This window comes from Stegodyphus dumicola, chromosome 8 (genome assembly GCF_044657685.1).
Source record: "Stegodyphus dumicola isolate Sdum_Otavi_A_Nest chromosome 8, ASM4465768v1".
Taxonomy (NCBI): Eukaryota; Metazoa; Arthropoda; class Arachnida; order Araneae; family Eresidae; genus Stegodyphus; species Stegodyphus dumicola.
Window position 1 is genome coordinate 96117562 of NC_140775.1, and position 19855 is coordinate 96137416.

Consider the following 19855-nt stretch of genomic DNA (forward strand, 5'->3'; position numbering starts at 1 on the left):
TACCAGATATGTCTAAAATGATGATAATTACTGTGTAGCGTATTTAACTAATATCGTTTAACATTCATATAGAATATAATTGATTCAGAAACTATCATTCCCTACTGCAATTGAATACAAAGCTCTCTAGAGGCGCAGACTCAACAATCATAAACTAATTATCAGAAACAAAAGATGTGTACGCACCTTCAAATTAATGCATGAAGACAATTCAAATTAATACAAAAATATCTTGGTAATGATATCTTTTTAATCACAAAATGTTTGATCAAAAAACGAAATACAATTCATAACCGAAGAAATACAAGGATATAAATATATAATTTGGCGCAAAAAATAATACCTCAAATGAAATATCTACTATTTACAATCAACATTATTTATAGAAGTGGTTAATACAGTCAGTATTCTTCATAAAATCGTTTTTGTGTTTAGCAAGAATTTGCGAAATGACTTTTCGAGAAACTTGAATTTTATTGCGATTTATGGCAATCTTAATGACTGTAAGCTGATTCTGCTTGGGAACGGGGAATATGAAAAATCAATTACGCCTTCACCGAATTTCACCTACACGGAAAGCATCTTCCAGATCCACCCTCGCAGGTGAATCTTGACGAGGTAAACCACGGATCTTCTTGGTCTAAATAAATGTGCTAAATACTTACACCACGAGAGTACGCCCGGGAAAATACGATAATTCTTTACAAACCTATACATCTATGACAAGATATATTATTATTATAAAACTGGTAACGTAAGTCTATCAATATGGTGCACTTGTTCAAATTTATGAAATTATTTTCGTAACTTACTTTAACATACAATCCATATCTGTTTAACTAAAATGAAAAAATGATAGTAAATAATTTTTTTTCTGTTAACAGGGCGGCAAATGTGTTAAGTGTCTTTGCATCGCATCAAGAGTACTTAAACAATAAACCATTACGCCACCGAATAAGAGGGCGCCAAATGTGTTAGTGTCTTTGCATCGCATCAAGGGTTAACAGGGCACCATATGTGTTAGTGTCTTTGCATCGCATCAAGGGTAGTTAAGCAATAAACCATTACGCCACGGAATGAACATCAATCCAGTAATTTTCCACTCAAGACTTTTCAGCTGCTTTCTTGTTCAAGACCCGGTCTTTTTTGAGAAAAGAATCAAACTGGTATAGGATTGTGGGATAGCACAAAAATGGCGAAATAAACGTTAGCGTTATCATTCCCATTCCTTCCTAATCGAATTCATACGGCGTCGGCTGCATGAAAAGAGGCAAACGTTTTCGGCGATGTTAGAAGAAATCGGTAGCTTTATGCCATCTGTGTAATATGAAATTTAACTAATGAAGACTTTTTTATCGGTCCAAGTTTCGAGTCTCGATGAACGGGCTGGCTGCAAGAGACTTTTCGTGGTTTTCCCCATGTATAACGTGGATACCGGCTAAGTCCTCCACGACGCATCCTATCCTTTCCGTGGCTAATGGAAAGGATAGGCTATTCTAATGGGAGCACGTTTAAAATTGCAACACCAGGAAGGAATGATCTGACGAACGTCAAAATCAAACGAAAGCAAGAAGAAGAGGCAAATGATTAGTATTTCAACGCATTTAAGACGAAGCAGGAGGGAGAAACGACATCTGAAGCACTGCATAAAAAGAAAAGTTGTGTAGTGGATTTCATATTCAGAAAGCGCTTTGTAAGGTCGGAGTTTGCTCACAATATAGTATTCTGCATCGAATAATAAGAAGAAATGCTTACCAGCAAGTGTCAAAATCCGATATAGGCAGGATCGTTGCCTATCGAGAGTTTGGATTATCGTTCCGTGATATCGCCCGTCTCACTGATCGACATCCAACCTCTGTCATGCGAATATGGAATCAATGGGTTGCTGATTGTCATACTAAACAGCCTGTAGGATCTCAACGCCCTCCCGTGACCAACGCTGGAGAGGACAGGCATATTGTGAGGTCAGCCCTGCAAAACCGTAACAACCATATCACGGGCCTTAGTCAGGAAATGGGCATGTTTCCAGTACGCCCAGTATCCCCTTGTACGGTTCGTCGACGTTTGCAGCGTGGATTATCAGCACGCCAACCATTACTTTGGGTTTCATTGACAATGTAGCATAGAGAAAGACGGCGACTCTGGTGCGCCGAACGACAAAGCTGAATACAGGAATGGCACAATGTTGTCTTTCAGACGAGTCCCGGTTCTGCGTGCGGTATTCTGATGGGCGTGTACGTGTCTGGAGGCTCTACGGAGACTGCACGTCGCCTGCTTGAATTCGATAGCAGTATAGTGGCCTCGCTTGTGGTGTGATGGTTTGGATAGCCACCCACATCTCTAGTTCGGATCTCGACACGCACATCTCTAGTTCAGATCGACGGTGATTTGAATGCAGATTGGTACATTTCTGACGTCTTACGTCCAGTAGTTGTGCCTATTTTCGAGGCCTGCCAAACGCCATTTTCCAACAAGATAATGCAAGACCACAAGTTGCACGTCGTGTTCTGACCTTTCTCGATACACAGGGTATTCGACTGCTGCCCTAACCTGCACGGTCTCCAGATCTGTCACCCACTGAAAACATCTGGTTATGGCTTGCTGAGAGACTGGCTCGCCACCCCTCTCCAGAGCAGCACAGAATGAGTTGCACGTTTCTGTCATTCAAGCCCAGTCCGACTTCATGTCTAACCGGGTAAGGCCTGTTTTAGCGCCCAGGAACGGGCAGCTGTTTCTATTAATTTCGCACCCATGTAAACTCCCAAATTGCTTACAAATGTAATCACGTTGTCTTCATGTCATATTATTTACGTACAATAAATATCTTTTTTGTATTTGCTTTCCTTCATGGTGTTGTAATTTTAATGGCCACCAGCATAAGTTTTTTTTTTTTTTTTTTTTTTTAAATAACCATTCTTTTCGTAAAGTTGTACGTACAAATAGCGTTGCCATTTAGTTAAGATTCAATTGAAATGTTCATATCTGGCGCTAGCGGCGCCCTGTTAACAGAAAAGAATCAATTAATTCTTATTCAGCAGGTCTTGAAGTTAAATACATAATCTTACTTCTTACTTTAAAACACATATCTTATCAACAGTCAACTAAATTTAAACTAAGACATTACTTTTTTTCACTGAAATAAAATAATTATATTAACAACATAATTTTATTAAATGTTTTACATTATTTAAATCAAGAAAAAAATTAAACTAAACCTAATATGCCAAAATGATGAATTTTTTCCTCGTTTTGATGCAGAAATAAGCGAAGTTTAAAAATATGTGAATAGATTAAAAACATGTTTAATTGTGCTTGATTAAGAAAAAAACCATTCGGATAATAGGATATTTGGAATATAATTCTGAATATCCAGAATTGAAGTTCTATTGCATTTCACAGCCTTCATACAAGCAACTGAAGATATTTTGCAAAATTAAATACAAGTTAATGGAAGATATAAAAATGAAACACATACGAAAGATAAAAATAAGTCTCAAATAAACAGGAATCAAAACAAACGGCAAATTTACTACGTATCACTTCGCTCAAAAAAGTATTTTTAAACGCCTCTCTTTATATGTAAGGCTTTCGTATTTTCTGACATACGAATGAAAAACGTCTACTGCGTTTTATAACGCTTTGAGTCTCAGCATGATTGAATAAAAAGATTTATAAGATGCAACCGAAACTTAATATATATATATATATATAACTGTATGTTACTTACTCAATTTGAAGGGGGTAGAATTTACTCTGTCCCCCTTTTTTTAAAGGCTGAAAGCACAGAAATGAAGTAAAGAAAGATTTCAGCAATATGATAAATTATCATCATCAGTAAATTAAAAGAAATCATACACTATTTAACGTACAAATGCGTTCCTCAATTTACTTAAAGCTTAACTTATTTTAAAACTCGAAGATTAATTGTTTTGTTCAAAAGCTTCATGTTGGAATTATATCTTAAGAAAAGGCAAGCTTAGTTACACCCAATGGTCGTTATAAAAAAATTCCTTTAAATGAAATAACAATATTACCGCCGAAAAGCTTAAAATGTTTGAAACTGAGATGCATGCACTAAAGCATTAAAAATAATGCATAATTAGCTGCATCGGAAGCTAATTTCGGATTCTAGTAACTGAATATCAGTAATTGGTTTCATTAATTGTACACACATCTCGTTATCGATTTTAACAGTATTCAACAATAAAGAAAAATTCGTGAAAAAATGACACTGGCAGAAGAGAAAGCGTTTGGATAAAATAAACGCTTCTGATTACAAAGTTCTTTATGTAGCGTAGATTACTTATATGAGAAATTAAATACATTTTTTTGTTTTTTGTGTTTTTTGCGAATTTACCACCAGTAAATAAGCAGCTTCAGACGATCACGGTTGGTACGGTTTTTCATGTTTTCTATTCCCAATGATTGAATAAGCTTGGCTGCCTGGTCCCCCCCCCCTTTCATGTGCAATGCAAATGCAGGTCAGGTTCTACTAGAAAGTTCCGTGTAATGACATACATTTTCAATGGTTAAATAATCTTTAAATAAATCGTTAAATAATCTTAATCCAGTTAAATCGTTAAATAATCTTAATACAAAGCCATCTTTTGGAAATTGTATTATTCCACCGCTGCTTTGCAGTGAAAATTATTATTCTATTCACATCTTTATGATATATGATTTTCGATCAGTCAGTATCAAAATTAAATCAAGAAACCAGTTGAATATAAAAGATAACAAATGGATTTCCAAATTTGACTTCTAAACAAGCAAAGCTTGGAAATACAAATTTCAGACATTAAAGTACATTAACTAATTATTTCAAACAAACTTATTTTTGCAGCCTATAACATGATCAAATCATTATTTGAAATTTTGCCTGATGGCCCGGCATTTCCCCATAACGATATTCACCAAAGAATGGTTCACTAGCTGTTCTGCCTTCTCATCAACTAAATCGCTGCCACAGGTGCATCAATAAGGGGCTACCGAGATTAGATCCGCACGAAGTAATAAGTCATAAACTTGATTGGATTCAAACCTTACACCACCAGTCTGATACACCCAGTGAACCGAAGCATGGCTGCAGTCTGTCATAAAAGAAGCATAAGCAATTACGAACGCGTTTCATAGTCAGACTTCTCTATCATGCTGATCTGCGCAACTTATTTGAAATCCTAAGAAATTAAAGGCCTGTAGGTTATAACCAAAAGCGGACCATTTAGAACTAACATTTAATGCTTGATGTGCAACTATAAAAATTGACAATTTCGATTCCATGCAGTTTTAACAAAAATATGTCGGGAATATTATTTAAAAGAAAAAGGCTTACATTTCTATTCGTAAATCAATAACACCAAATCTTAGTTAATATTTTTTTTTAATTTTCTGACTATCCCTACCCTAACAGTATTGGTTAGGAATGGTCGAACCTATCGGTCATTCAGCCGTCTCATCATAATAAATATTGTTCAGAGTATACTGCAGAAGGTAGTCTGATATTATATCTGCTAAAAGAGAGGAAGGATACATGTGTTTCGATCGTACACACACAATTTTCTAACTACCCCCACCTCAACAGTACTGGTTAGGAATGGTTGAACTTATTGGTCACTCAGCAGTCTTATGTCCAGAGTTTACCACAGAAGGTAGCAGGGATGCAACGTGTACAGCGAAGCCTTACATGGGAGTCTCGAAGAGGGGTTGGTTCAACCTGCACCTTTGGTTTCGAGCTTGCAGTCAGCCTGCACTAACCTCTATACCACCCTACTTGGCACGTGTTCTAGTAACAGTATATTGATTTCAATGCTGTCTACGCGATTTTTTTTTAAATACATAAAAGTCTTTATGCCTTGATTTCACTATTAACATAATTAATATGCATATATGTCATATTCATGACATTTTTCAGCATTCCATATCATAAAAATTGGATTTATTCATTTTCACGAAACTTTGCTTTCTTTCTGCCCCCCCCCCACTTTCAGTTGCTATTGTTGAATTTACAATGCACATAATCCATCAAAACCAAACATACTGCATTTGATTTCATGCATATAAGACAGCATTTCAATCAAATTTTTTATGGACAGAGACAAGAAAAATCTCATGTATGTTTTAATTTCGAAACGAAGAGCAGCAGAATATCATTTGTCAGTACATACAGTCCCTGCCTTATAACAATAAATTGCTTCAAACATAATTTTCCCGCACATCACAGAATGCAAAGGGTGCCAAATGATAATCTTAAGGCCTCAATGTTAAAACCAGAACACGACCTAATCAGTAATATAACAGAGCTGTAGCTGACGAAAGTTTTAAAAGCCTTTGTTACAGACCATACTTATCCTTTCTATTCAAAGTAGAAAAAAAATAAAACAACTGGCACAGCTTGAAAGGGGAGAATCTGTTGGGGACAGCACACGACTTCCTTCTACGACCTATTAAATTATACTTAATTAATCAATCCCTCAAGACAAGTTTAAAATGACATCAAAAATCACAAAATTTTTAAATTAAATATCCCGCTCTACTTTTGTGATAAAGGAGTCAAACTTCTTATTTTTTTTTTTTTTTTTTTTTTTTTTTTTTTTTTTTTCCCCATGAGTATAAAACATTCCCAAACATAAGTATAAGAACCAGAAGACAACATTAAAAGTTAGATTTCATTATTGGTTCAAAATTTGTTTTCTTTTTTAATATTTTGTTGCGAAAACATGAATATTTTCGTCACGTAAAACACTTCTGTAACTGCAAGTATATGACACTACAAACGGCTGCGAAAATAAAAGCCAGGTACGGACTTTTAAGCCAGTTTTATACTATATATATATTTAATACTTGATACTGCCGATTGCAATAAAAAAAACAAGAGGTGCGCAATTAGATGTTACAACAGTCTCATATAAAAAATTTAAACATTCTAAGGCTTATCGCTTTTGAGTTATACATACAAATCTACAAATATAAAGATGTCACGAAAAAATCCGTTTTTGTATCTATTTTAAATCATTTTACAGTCCGTCTTTAAAAAAAAAAAATTACCTTTACTCTGTGAGTATGCACAAGATGTCAAGCAAAAAAACATAGTCAAAATGGATATTTCCTTTGCAATACGATACTAGAAATTTTTTTTCGATTACAATACTTCATCTACTTCATATGAGGAAATCAAAAGTATCAAGCAACCAAAAAAAAAAAAAAGCTTTCAGATTTTACATTACGGCTAATACCACATTCTTCATACTTAAACCATAAAAATTCAATTCAACAGCAATATTGCGAAATAATTTTTAAATGAGCATATCTATAGAATTTCCGATACACGGTTCCACGTACTGGAGATATTTTTTTTTGTGTGTGTGTGTGTGTGTTGTTGGATTTCTGTTGGATTCAATGAAACAAAATTCTCAAAGTTTAAATTTTAAACTTTTATAAGGGATATGAATGAAGTAAAGTGAGTGAAAATTCAAATCTTTTCTAAGATTTGCTGCGGTCAAGAATCTGATTCCATCAAACTACCAGCTGAACTGCGAATTCTTGATCTGACAGGATGCTACCCTAGCAACAGCGCTCTAGCTGTAGCAAGGTTTGCAACTGTAAGGTTCCTCATTTATAGGATACTAGATTCAGCTAACTGACGATATACTTTAAGCAGTGAATGCTGATCAAATACAGTCATATCACAAATAACATATGACCCTAAACACAGGGGTAGGCTGCTATCACACGCCGGTTTGTTTTGAAAGAACAACTGTTTGGAACTATTTTTCTACTTTGTCACAACAGCCAATCACCACAGCTCGCTTTGGGGTTAACACAGGGGAAACTGGTTCTCCATTACAAACAAGCTAACAGCATTCGGTGCTGATATCTGATTGGTTGAAAACGAACAACTTGCAACTTTTTTCGAAAGGAAGGAAAAAGTTGCACGTCTTTCTTTCAATAGTAAACCCGGCAGAAAAATTGTCCCAAACAGTTGTTCGTGTGAAACAAACGTCGTGTGATATGGGCCTAAAAGGGAAGACTGCCCGCTTCGGAGTCGTGAGAAAATACGGGGGTCGTTTAAACATTTGCCTTCAGTTTTATAGAGAGGAAAATAAGAAAACAAATTGAACTCTTTGAATAAATGCATGATTTTGTGCATTGAGAATGGATTATTGAATGAAAAACTGTAAGGTAAAAAAACACCTTTTTTTAAAGGTACAGGAGTAGAAAGACACATATTTGTCACATCAATGAATCTGCAGTCTAATACTGAGTTTTGTATTTTGAATGCTATGTTACATGTATGCGGAAGTATCCGAGAAAATAGTTTTAACCCAAATGGCTTTCAAACTTTTCACGTTTAACAACTGTTTACCAAATTACAAATACATCATGGTCGCTGCTTTTTGGTTAATTTTCTAATGCTATGTACACATTTAATTGCTTTTCCTTCGGGACTTATGAATAAAATAATACAAATAGACTGCAGAAAATTCTTAAGAATTAAATTAATAATACTGAAAAATACATTATTGGCACAGATTTTGGCTACTAATTAATATGGAATGGAACAATGTATAAAACTTAAAAGAAAAAATCTCAAATATACAATGTTCATTAATATAAATATATTTATGTAATATCAATGTAAATGGTTAGTTAGATTTTGAAGCAATCAGAATATATACCATTTCATAAGTATACATAAATCAATTTTTAAGTTATATATATATATATATATAAATAATTTAAAAGTTACAAATAAATACATATATGTAATAAGATTGTGCCATTATTGTAATAAGATGACTTGGTGAAAGAAAGTTATAATGTTTTGGCAGTGGTTCTCTGCATTATAGAATGAATTATAGAATCTCTACATAGAAGAAATTTTACTGCATAGTTAAAAAGATGGATGTATAAGCCAAAAGCTTCCAGACGTGGCAGTTTCGAAACATAATTTTATTCCATGATAATTTCCATCAGAGAATTTTGGTACACAAAGTATTTATCCAATCACAGTTAAATATGATAATTTTTATGTACACATGTTTTTAAGGTGAAAAACAATATAGCCTAGCAGCACAGCGGTTTGGCATGGCAGGAGAAATTAAGAAGTGACGTAATTACTCACGAAGCAGTATTTATATTAGGTATGTGCATATGTACAGCTAAACTGCGATTGGTTAATTTTAGATTTTAGTTTCTTTTCCAGACAGCGTTATGTAATTTGGGAAAGATCTCGAATCTGGGAGAAAGGATGAACGTTGGGGGCAGAACATCAAATTTAGAATAGTCGATTTTGAGGTCGCCAATCATTTCTTAACGTAGCCATCTTATTTCATTATATATATATATGTGTGTGTAAAATATAAAATAATAATCCATCTTTCAAATAATAAATTAATAATAGTTCTGTTTTCATTCTAAATAACAGAGCAATAATTTTTCTAACTAAACTCCCGCCAGTTCTGATGCACACTTATTGATGAAATCTCAACTCCACATATGGACATTAATCTGTCATGTGATCTGAAATGGAATTCGGTATAAAAAGGTAAGGTACTTTTCCGTTTTGCCGGCGCAAACGATAAAGTCGCCAATAATGGTACAACTGATGCCAAACAGCATATCGTCGCTGGTAACCTTTTACGCCTCATTTTCAAAACAAGTCGCAGCCATTTCTTACCAGATTGATTGTTTCTTTTAATACTGGCATACAATTACGTATAATTTTTACCCGATAGTTTAATTTTATGCCCCTAGGCCATTGGCGGTAATTAAGTTAATTAGGATGCAATCACACCGCTCACCCAAAGGCGAAAATATATAAAAGACAAAATCAAGTGTTAAATTCATCTATTCTAATGAGAATGCACTACCGAAGTAAAGCACTGCTGTTTTACATAATTTTTGAGTAAGCTATTCATACGAATTGAAATAATTCTTGCATTTAAACTTGTATTCCAAATTAAGATTTAACTTGAAATTAATGTAGATAATTTCTGAGAGAATTATATTTTTGTAGCGTAGTTTACGTGAGATCACTTGGGGTCACGTGATACGAACCGGCGAATCAGGATGTTGAACCATGATAGCACAGTAAATTCTTAAATTAATGTCTTTTTATAAATTTATTGTCTTTATTTATTGGCTTTTTACAAAATTATAAACCATATTAAAATTTTTATGCCTTCAAAATAAAAAATTCTTAGAACTAACGTTTGTTAACATTTTTTATGTGTATACTATATGTTGTCGCCAACAAAGTCTGCTTGGCGAGATTTGCGCCGGCGAAACGGAAAAGTACCAAAGGTAATTGTGTGGCAATTCCCCTTCTTCACTTCTGCTTCTAGACGCCTGTGTCGCTTTGCCACTCGCCGCGTAGAGTTTACTTTTCCAATTTTCTTCCATTGTTTAAGAAATATACATACTTTTATGCCTTTCTAAGGAAAGTTATAGATACTTTACGCATATTTATGGAATTCTAATTCATTTAAATCAATATATTTTAAACACAAATCATTTAATTTTATGCAGTTAAATTCAAATAAATAAAAAAATGACTATTTTCTTCGTTTTAAGGAACAAAGCTTTTAAAAAACAAAGATTTTATTAAACATGAATGAAAATATGCAACTTTATTAAGTATTACTGTCAATTAAACCATAATTCTACAACAATGAATTCAATTATTAATAAGTAATAAATTAGTATATCTTTGTTTACAAAGATGAATCATAAGATGATACATAGTCAAAACACATTTTTTGAGAGCACTGAAGATACACTGGTTCAGAGTCTGACTAAGGTAGGGGGCATACGTGGTAGTTGCCCCAGGCCTCCAAATGGAATAGAAAGTTTATTATTATAAAAATTTAAATATCTCCATAAAGTTTGGTTGTTCATTGCTCATGTAGTTAAGCAGACGAGGCCCAAAGAAGTTCTTTTCCCCAGGCCCCAATTAGGCAAAGTCAGGCCTTCACTGGTTCCTTGCATTCCAATTTCTCTTCTTGCAAGGTGGCCACAGACTATATGTTTTTCTTTCTTCTAACTTTTCTTCTTGATTTGATAAATCCATTCTTTTAATTTCCTTCTGTCCAATGATTCTTCTAATTGTTATCTTCAGTTCTCTTGGCAAAAAAGTGGAAGTTATCCAAACTTTCAGATGTGGTTTAATAAGTTGATTAGCTAATAAAAGCATAATTTTTTTCTTTTCAGTTTTGTAGCATCAGGATATGACTGAAACAATATGTATGAACATAAACTCCAAGTATCTTTGGGCTCTGCTCTAGAGCTTACTTTTGCATGATGTTTCAGACCAAAGAGCTGAATTATTGTTATGCTTTGGTGTTCGTACCGACCGATTTGGTTCCTTTTTGCACCATTTGAAGTGCTTTTTTCCATAAAAATTATCATTTTGTTCACAGTATTAGAAAAATTAGGATATTCATCTACAGAAAGCTTAGAGTCACTTTTGCTTTTGCTGTCAATACTACATGTTTGCTTTCGCTGTGAATACTACATGATTCTTCAGAATCATTCTACATCAAAAATATTGCTGACAAGATATTCAATTTCTGAGATATATGAGATTTTTTGAGATATACGAGATGTTTTCTTGTAAGATTTTTTGAGATATACGACATGTTTTCTTGTAAAATTTGAAGCCATATTTATCACTTTTATGAAAAACAAGCATCCGATAAATAACGTCTATTGTCCACTAAAACTGGTGTGCATCTGCTGTGAGCAGTCTCCTAGACAACTTAAAAAGTAAAAAATGTGATAATTGAAACGATAATAAAGCTAGAAGTGTAAAACCGGATATGTAACCTTGTGGGATGGGTTTGGGAAGGTAGAAGGAAGGACAGGGACCATTCTCTGTTTTCAGGGGTGGAAACGATAAGCAGTCTCTCAGACCACTCACAGCAGTTAAAGGTTAAATTTTGTACAGGTATTTTTGAACAGTTTTAAATTTTCTAGAAATTAACATTCAAAATTAATGACTTTTATCTTTTGACCCTAGAAGTTATTTATTAAATTATCATAAATCAAAGACAAATCTTTGCTTGAAAAAATTAAAGCATTTTTTAAGCACTTTGTTGTAAAATCTTAATTTCAATCCCACTCTTTTTCTAGTAGATAAAAGATCTAGAAATCCCATGCATATCACAATTTTATGCTTACTATCAGGCTATATATACATACAAAATTTCTTTTTTGAAATACTTATATCAAAACAGGGCCAGCACTAAGCATTTTGCTCCCTGGTGCAATCTCTTCAGGTCAAAAATTCTATTGCCTGGAGCCTTCCTAAATTACCCTATATTCCGGCATATAGAGTGCACCTATAATTTAAAACTTCATATTTGAATTTTTAAGTATATTCGGCGTATAATATGTACCCTTTTCTTCATAAAGAAACGTGAAAAATAAATCTACAATGCTCTTATTTTTTTAAGTCATTCATTCGAAGATTTTTTTCATGCTTTCGAAGAATGATATACTGAATTGACAAGCGACGAGGGAAATAAGGAACATTACGTGTGTGATTGATGTGAAAGAGATAAAAATGATTTACATAAAACAACAGGTCATGAAATATCTCACTTCACCAAAAAGCATTTCTGCTTAGCAAAACAGTACAAAAATTAAAACCCATAGTAATTTTTAAAAGAAAGATGGTACCAAAATGTTATTTCCCAAATGGTGTTTTCATTCATGTTTACGAGAAAGGATGGATGGACGAAAATGGTGTGAAATCATGGAAAGAAATGTTGGCCAAAAGCGTCCTGCTGCCGTAAAAAATCCAGTCAGTCTTTCAGTTTGGATCTTTGGTCTTTTAATTTAGTTCAAATAGTTCTTTAGTCTTTTAATTTAGTTCAAATCCCATCTCACGGATAATATGAAGAGATTTTTGTAAGAGTGTAATACAGACATGGCTGTTATTCCAGGCAGATTAATGCCATTAGTTTAGCCTTTAAATGAGTGTATCAATAAAACATTCAAAGAAAATTTAAAATGACAAGGAAAAATGTGGATGTTAGAAGGTGAAAAAACATTTAAAAAAAGGAGGCAAATGCATCATGCCAATCTATAAATAGTGTGCGAGTGGATAATAAAAGCATGGAGAGAAATTAAACCCAACATAATTCAAAAGTCATTTAAAAAATGTAGTATATCTAACAATCTAGATGGAATGGAAGATGATTATTTATAGATGGATCACAAAAGTAGTGATGGTGAAGATGAAACAGAATTCAATGATGAGCCTGTAGATATAATGAAAGATGTATACAATTAAATTTTCATGCTATTCCATAATGAAAATTTGTATGTATATCATTTCTTTTAAATAAACAGCATTTAAATACAAATAGAAATTTAATTTTTACATCCCCATGTTTTCCTCATTTTTAAATCTATCATTTTTACATCCAGGGTATAACGCACACCCATAAATATCGATCTTATCTTTTGTATTAAAAGTTTGTGTTATACCCAGAAATGTATGCTATAAAATTTTTTCAGCCTATAAAATTTTGCTGCTCAGTACTTTCCCTAAACTCTTAAAAATTTTGTTATCTCTAAATTTTGCTGCTCAGTGCTTCTCTAGTTTCTAAAAACAATTGCCACCCTTAAATTCTTTGGGGCATAGCAGTCCTGCATGAAGCACAGGCCCTGGCACCGGATCTGGATTTTAATGAACAAATCACCTCCTCTGATGTAACACCCAATGTAAAAAATAATGTGGAAAAACTATAAAGATACTGTTAAGCTATAATTAATAAAAAAAAAAAAAAAAAAGAAAGAAAAAAAAAGGAGGAGGATAAAGAAAGAAAAATCAGACTAAAATATTTTTTAGAAAATTTCAAATAAAAAAGAATAAAATTTTGATTCCTCAAATTTTTATAATTCAAAATTTTCCATATATTAAACCGCTCTGCATAAACCTTTTTTGTATAACACTCAAGCAAAGTAATATGCACTTCCAAAATTTCATTAAAAAGCCCCTCTATAACCAAATGAATTCCTCCTGTGAATATTTTGAAATGAATATTGAAGAAAAAGGCAATTCATTTATTATTATTCATTTATTAGAAATATTATCTACGCTTTCATTTATAATAAAAACAAACTTAGCATCTTAACATTTTACATTGTTATTCTAAGCTTAAAAGATCAGTTTCTTTAACCCTCTGCATGGCATACGTTTTTAGATAAAAACCTGTATTTAAACAGCATTTATTAGCTAAATTTGCATAATTACTTTAGTTTCTATTTTTCATAAACTTACATTCATTAAAGTGACATTTACATTATTAAAGAAAGTAAGAAAGCAAAATATCTTTAATATATTCTAATATATAACAAGTGACAAAAAATTTCATGACCAGAACGAGGCGGTCATGCCACTCAGAGAGGGTAAAGAAATCAAAAGGCAGACTGACTAAAATACTTTTTTTTTTTTGGGGGGGGGGGGGTTATATCATTAATGTTAATATTTTCATTATAAATTTTTCAATTCAAAGGAAAAATTAATTAATTAAATGTAAAAATTTTTATTGTCATTTTCAAAATAAACATATTTTACTCAAATCCCAATCACAACCATATGAGTTCATGCCACTTATCGTTTTACGTAGCCTTTCTGTAAAGGCTTTTTGAAAAATTAATTATATTTCATTATTTTCAAGATATCAAATCAGTTTTATCACTTGATATGTAATTTCAGTTTTCCTCTGTCCAATTTGTACATCTACATACATTGCTAGATGCTTTTCTGCTGTAATCTGTCAAAAAATTCATTAACATGATTTTCGAGTCAAATAATTTTCCTAGTCCTTTACATTTATCAAAATTCAAGTATTTTTATGAAAATAAAACTTGCAAACAATATTTAATATAAAACGTACTAAAAACACAAGTTTCCCGTCATTTTCAATAAACTTATACTTACTCCTATTTCAAGGACAATATTATTATAACTTATATTCTGATGAAGTTTTCGTAAAAAATTAAACGAAATATTTATTTCCGAGAGCTACATTATTTAACTAAATGGAGCATGCTTGAAAAGGTAAGAAAAAAATTATATGAACAAGCACGCAGTACTACAGCCGAGTTATGGTGTAAATAAAAAATTCGCCTGCACACATACAGTGAAGAAATGTTCATAACAGTTATGCAACTTCACTGTCAGAACACATCTTCGTCCAACTAACATTAAATACAAATAAATAAAAATTCACAGGCTCAAATGTTTATATTCAGTACTTAATATACTATTTAACTACAAATTTTCCGTTAAAAAAATATTCGAAAAATTTTTTACTCTTTATTTATGATAATATTCTTAAACAAATCAAATCAAGTTTATTAAAATACTCAAATCAAGCTTATTGTAATAATGTTATGAAACAGTTATTTAATATGTTTATTTCAGTTTTATACTAAACGACAACATCTATAACTGCTCATTTAGATAAGTAAACTTACTGACCTGTATGAAACCACTGAAAAGATAACAATAATACAGCAAGTAAATTTGTATTCCAGTAAATTTTGCTCATCAGATGGCCTTTAACGGCAAAACCACCTTGCACATCAAACTGAATACACCACACAACTTCGCCATGGTTACACATTAAAACTTTACGCCCGCGGTTAAAACTTAAATTGGAAGTTAAGGATGTAAGGGGGGAGGCAGAGGGAACACAATGTGTTAATGATATTTAACTATTACATAATATAGTTAATAATGATATTAAAATGCTTTACATATGTAGTTGAAAATATATTTTTATTTACATTCTTAAAAATTAACAAAATATCGAAATATAAGTTTCTAATTCTCCTAATTATATCAAATCGTTTCCGTAAACTTAAAACAGATCCCATACAGAGAACTACCGAACTAGAATTTATTTGTTAAACGAATCCTTAAATTTCTATTCAGTGAGTTCTGCTTATTAGTCGAAGGGAGTACAGTTTACATTGAAATTTTAAACGATCTGTCAGTAAAGAAGTTTGTTGTTTTTGTAAAATTTTAATAAAAAAGGCTTCCTATTTGATTGAAGAAAACTTAGTATAGTTTTAAGCAACTGAAGTTAAGTTAGCATCTACACTAATATTAGTAAAACTAACTACATTATCATTATGTCACTGAATGGGTTTTTAAAGGAAAGTGAAATTTCGAAAATAGGAAGGAATTTATCTTCTTAAAACTTGCGTAAACAGTTAGGACGGTAATCGTGTAGAGGACAGTATGTCAACTTGAACAACGAAGTTTAGCAATTTTTAGCAGTAAGGGATATAATCCGGAAATGTCCGTGAAATTTAGTCTGAAACATCTCAATTACAAATTAATTTTTAGATATGGATTGAATCATCATATTTATGAACTAGAGCAATGAATGTATCGGCAAACATATGGCTCACACACTCCAGACCAATGATTCAAACATCGGATCTTCACGACTTAATGTTTTGACACCTGTAAACTTAGTTTTATTTGTAGTTTTCGTTTTCAAACTTTGCTTTGTCTGTTGCTAGTTGCTTCTAACTGACTGTGTTTCAGCCTGAACTGGTGATAATCGCCTTAAACTTAAAGAATGAGTTTTGTAGACACATAAACTTTATTAACCTTCTAAAACATGAAATGATATTAAACAGAAAAATGCATGAAGCAGAGTGCAGCTAAGAAAACTAGACTGTTTTATTTTCATTCCATTGGTGATTGGTCATCAGAATACAATAGGCATTTAGCATTTAAAATACGCTTTTACTTGGCGTTTGAATATACTTGAAACTTTATTTGGCGTTTGAATACACGTTTGAAATACTTGAAGTTTTAACCGGAGGGCGCTGGCGTTATTTAAATGTTTAAAAGCACATGAGTGCTCACGCCGAAAAGGCGAATCCATGGACGAATGCCGCCACAAGCGACGAAAAGTGTCTTTTCAGCTGCTGCAGGGGAAATTTTAAGAGTTAAGCTTGAGAAACAATTAAAAATTTACCATTTTGGATTGTGATGAATAGTTCTTGACCGTTTGACAGTATGTTCAATAGTTGGATCATAGTTTGAAAGTTCTCTTATATGGTCGTATTCTGAATTTTGCATTTTTTGGAAAAAGTTATGGCAAGTAGAAACAAGTTATTTTGAAAAACTTCTAATATTTTACGATAGGTTTTAGTAACAGTGCTCCAGGCAGGAATACTGTATAGTAAAATGGGTCGAACCGTAGTGAGATATAGCATACGTTTTGTTTTTATATGAAGTTTCGAGTTTATTCGTAGGAGGGGATAAAGGGCAATAACCCCTGCGTTAGATTTTCGTAATTCATAGTTTGTTCTTTAACCCATTGCCGGTTTTCACTTCGATGGCAAAAACAGACCAAAATGTCTCACAAAAGTTTTAACTTTTGTCCTCAAAACGGGCTTGCCTGCAAGTCTGAGGGTGTCTCAAAATTGTTTTGTCTCCAGTAGAACGATTTCTCTCCCCCCCCCAATCTGTTTTCCGTCTGTTAAGCATCAAAGACAAGATAGTTGTAAAACTGAAGTGTATTCAAAGTTTAAATTCTACTAACTTTCCCCGCGGATTATTTGAAGCAGTCTTGAACAATATGTAAAAACATTACCCCCTATTCCTGACTTCTTCCATGACTGAGGTCTTCATATGAAAAAGAAATTAATGATTAAAGTTTCTACGACTGTTCGGCAAGATAGCCTTTCCTACTAATCTAGATATTACAATATAAGCAACAAATATTTCTACAGAACCGTATATTAATGTTTAATTTTAGTTCCATGCTTCTTCTAATCACGTTTATGAATACAGAAGTCTAATATGAGATTATAGTTCCATTAAGTATTTTTAACTAATTTCTTTAGAGATTTTTGCGGAAATTAAAATGTATCATTAAAAATGTTTCCTGTGAACTGATTGGGTGAGTTAAGTATTATGAAGTTGGGTCAGAAATAATAATAAAAAGACACTTATTTCTGTTACAGCTAAAAGTACTGCATTTATTATTATTGTACTATTTATTTATTTATTTAATTTATCAAGTAATATAACATATTCCCTTTCTTCTGATAGTAATATTGTAGATATAACAATGAAAAGGAGTGCTTCCTCAAAATTTTTGTTATAAGAATGAATTACTTTTGGCCAAGTTTGATGTCAATTCAGAGCCGTGCCTAGCGGGTGTGCAACGCGTAAAAGTACACGGGCTGCGAAAGTCAGGGGCTGCCGGATTCTCCCGATATCACGACTAAATATTTTAAATTCATTCTAAGTACATTTTATACAATTTGTCATATGTAAGTACATTTTATACAGTTTGACACATGTAAACACTTAGTGAATATGAAATAAAAATTTTATTAATCATTGAAGTTTTTTTTAAATTTTCGGGGTGGCAATCCTAGAAAAGTACGCAGGCAGCCAATGGCCTAGTAACGACCCTGTGTCACTTTGATTTATGTATAATTGCATCAAAAGAAATTCACAATATTGTCATTCAGATTCAATAATTGTTACAAATTTAACAAATGTCAAATTTATTAATATTACCTTTAAATTTGTAAGTTCAAAATTAGAACTGTATTTTAACTTTCAGAAGAATTGCTGAGTAACTTTTAATTAGCAAGCAATCTTTAATGCCATCGTGTAAATATTTTCAGTGTCACTTGCTGTATAAATAATCAAAACAATTAAAGTTCGTCTGATCTTTGACATTCTCCACATTTATGTATATATACAAATATGTTAAAAAATATTATGACTATTTATATTCGCCAAGATGCTTACATAAAGGAAATTTCTGCAAACATTTTTGAGTTTCTTTCCGTGCTGCCCAAAGTTAATATGCAAATTTAATCTACATTATAAACGATATTTTTATTTGAAAAACTAATGACTAAATGCAAACTTCTTTCCAACACATTCACGAAATATTAAATTTTGAACGTTCCAGAGAAAGTTAATATGGAGACATTCTGCGCTTACAATATAGAGATTCTTATTGTTCGCGGAAAGTTTCAGATCATGTATATAAAAACTCTCCATCACGTATATAAATAGTCGAAAAAATACAAATTTATATAGACTTTAATTAAAGTTTTATGGATTTCAACATCGATTGATCGATGTGTCTTTTTTACATTGAAGAAAAAAAGAAAACTGTTGATTTTGACACCACTAGGAGTCATACATTAAAAAAGAGATTGTTTTATCTCGTAGAAAAGGTTAGGTTATTAGAATATGACAGAGTAGAAGAGGGCTATTTGCTTAAGGCAAGAAATGCTTTCGTGAATGATTTTCGTAGGAAAACTGACTCATATTCGCATTACACATGTGGAAAACGACGAAAACATATGCAGTCCATGTTTTCGCCTAGGATCGAATCTTGGTCGAACTACCAGTATTCGGCTGTCACGCGGCCACAGATAGGACCTTTCCACTTACAAAGACCCTTTTGTTTAAGAATTGTTTATCATCTCTTTCTATTCTCGATGATGGGTTTTGTCGTTATTAGGGATGTTGTTTACTATTGTTTGATTTCGATGTATAATGGTAAAGCAGACAAAGCCTATCAATCTGAAAGATTAAATGTCCTCGGGTAAGATTAATGGGAAACTGGCTCGCGTTCGTTTCATGGATCAGGAAAATTACAGAAATGACCATACAGCGAGTCCGTTCCTGAGCATCTGGAAGTAGGCCTGTAGAGACATTAGAATTTTTTGGAAGCCGGAGAGATGAAAAATATGCAACCGCCTTCGCCGGGTATCGAACCAACGACCTCTGAAATACCGGCTCAGTATGCTTACCACTACACCACGAAGGCACGATAGGAAGGCG

The 19855-nt window shown here is 32.7% G+C and overlaps 1 protein-coding gene across 10 annotated transcripts in view; it reads right to left on the reverse strand.

Annotated features, from left to right (window-relative positions):
* The window catches only part of LOC118192707 (protein phosphatase 1 regulatory subunit 16A-like), a 460297-nt gene extending 444652 nt beyond the window's left edge, over positions 1 to 15645 (reverse strand). For 8 of the 10 annotated variants that reach the window (XM_085822146.1, XM_085822136.1, XM_085822144.1 and 5 more), the window contains exon 1: positions 15494 to 15643. The gene's annotated coding sequence lies outside the window, so the exon portion shown is untranslated. Of the gene's footprint in view, positions 1 to 15493 lie in introns of all 10 variants that reach the window. The other 2 variants (XM_085822137.1, XM_085822142.1) reach the window with 2 other exon arrangements.
* Between the last annotated feature and the right edge of the window lie 4210 nt (positions 15646 to 19855).